This window comes from Branchiostoma floridae, chromosome 1 (assembly GCF_000003815.2).
Source record: "Branchiostoma floridae strain S238N-H82 chromosome 1, Bfl_VNyyK, whole genome shotgun sequence".
In the NCBI taxonomy this organism is placed as follows: domain Eukaryota; kingdom Metazoa; phylum Chordata; class Leptocardii; order Amphioxiformes; family Branchiostomatidae; genus Branchiostoma; species Branchiostoma floridae.
The window spans coordinates 3,325,663-3,327,975 of NC_049979.1; positions in this window are offsets into that span (position 1 = coordinate 3,325,663).

The following is a 2,313-nucleotide window of genomic DNA, read 5'->3' on the forward strand; positions in this document are numbered from 1 at the left end:
CTATGTACTATTCGGTCTTCTAATCTGTACCTCATTCAGCGAAGCCATGCTAGTACCTTTGATGAGTTACATATAACCAGTTGGGTTTTTTAGAGGAAACATAAAAAAGACAAAGAATAACAAGTTATCACTAATGCAAATACCACAAAGTCGTAGGGTGCTGAACGCCATGACAATCGTGACGGACGAAAGATTTTCCTTCTTAAAATAAGGAAACAGGTCTGCGTGCGTATGTCAATACCGCGTTGCGGCAATATTGACAAAGCGTCTGTTAATCACGAACTGCGGTCGAGCCCTCTACCATACACCCACAACAGTTCTGACTTCACTTTGTTGTGGTATAATGTTACCTTTCCTATGACGTACATAGCCGGGTCCTAACTATTGATCAGTGCCCTATCCCGAGTGTACATTGAGCGATCACCGAATGAGCACAAAGGAGGAAGTAGCAGCCATACAGTTTTCTTTGGCGCTATGGTGAACGAAAGAGTGAATGAACAGTGCATTATAGTTTTCAAAAGACTATGTCTGCATCCTTGCATATCCAGGTAGAGCACTGTCCCAACCAGAGACCTGCAGCTACATAACGTGAAGAAATCTCGTGAACGGCGGTGTCTGTGTACAGAGAAGATGACGTGTGCGACGTTCTGTGTCGTATTCCTGCTGGCCGCCCTGCTCTCATCATCCTCCCAGGCCCGCCGAGCCGCCGCGGTGTGGTATGAAGACGTCGCGATACGCGAGGATGCGTCCGTCGGCAGCACAGTCAAACACCTGCGAGACGTCTGTAACGCCAGCGCTGTAGAAGGAAATGGAACGTCCTGGGCAGTGAACATCACCAGGGGCAACGGTTTGGAACGGTTTGAGGTTGATATTGAGAGCTTGACGCTAACCGTGGCCGCGCCGCTGGACTATGAGTTCCACCCGCGGCACAACCTGTCCCTGGAGCTGACAGATACTGCAGACAGCAGCGTCTGGCTCGTGAACCTCGTCATCATGGTCGTGGACGTGCCGGGATACCCGCCGCACTACAACAGACGGTGCGAAACACCAGTCATACCTGATGATGGGATGGATGATAAGTACATGTATGTACTGACAAGCACTGAAAGAAATTACAATATTGTACTCGATGGGACCACCACACGACAGTATCCGGCCGACTTTTTCCTTTATTGGCGTGACGAGGCCATTGATGTTACGATGGAAGACTGCTCCCTTCGATTGTGTGTTGCTTTGAGCCAACCCTTGAATGATGGGGAAGTTTTCAGCCCGGCGTTGAAGGCGCATCAAGGTAGAATCGAGTTTCAATGTAGCGACAGACAGTTGATGAGAAGTAAGGGTAAGGTTGTAATTTTAGACACCTTTGAATACAACTATCCGCTGCCCGGGTGGGCACAGGGCGGCCAGTGCGACATGGGCATGCCGGAAGGGCTCCAGTATGTGGTACTTGCACAGGTTAATGAGATATGGTCAACATCGTCCTATCGGATACAATGTAGCGCTGACGTAGAATTTTACGAACCTCTGCATGTGGAGTTCATGTTCCAGTACGATGTTACAGGATGTCCCGAGGGCAGGTATGGTCTGTACTGTGACAAAGACTGTATCTGTAAGAACGGTGCCCGTTGCCATGGCTTTAACGGTGCGTGTGAGTGCCGCCCGGGATGGAGAGGGAGGGTCTGTGATATTCCCTGGCCCGAGGTCGTCATCTTAGAGACACCTGGCGATTCAGTCGTGAAGTACATCGGTACCAACCTGACACTGACCTGCCTGGCTCCACACATCCACGTAGCAAATATGACGTGGGTTTATCAGGCAGAAAAGACTGATAATGACACAAGAATCATTGAAGAAGGGGCAGTACAAAACAGTTACATCAACTTTCAGCCGATCTCAGAAACAGCCAATGGTGAATATACTTGTGTGGTAAGATCTGTAGATGGTGAAGTGGTCAATGTAACTTTTGTCCTCAACGCTACCAGATGCCCGCCTGGTCATTGGGGTGAAGTTTGTCAGCAGGTGTGCGACTGTCAGTACGGAGGGACCTGTGACAGGTGGGAGGGTTGTCTGTGTCCTCCGGGTCGTCATGGAGACAGGTGTGAGCACATCTGCGCACCTGGCAGTTTCGGTTTGAACTGCAGGATGACCTGTCACTGTCAGAACAACGCCTCATGCGATCCAGTCAATGGTACCTGTTTCTGTGCAGAGGGGCAGTGGGGTGAAATTTTGTGAGAATGTCCCCCAATCCTGAAAATGATCACCAAGTCGTCGTTAAAGTGGTGGCTTCCGTGACCCCTGCCATGTCTATAGTCG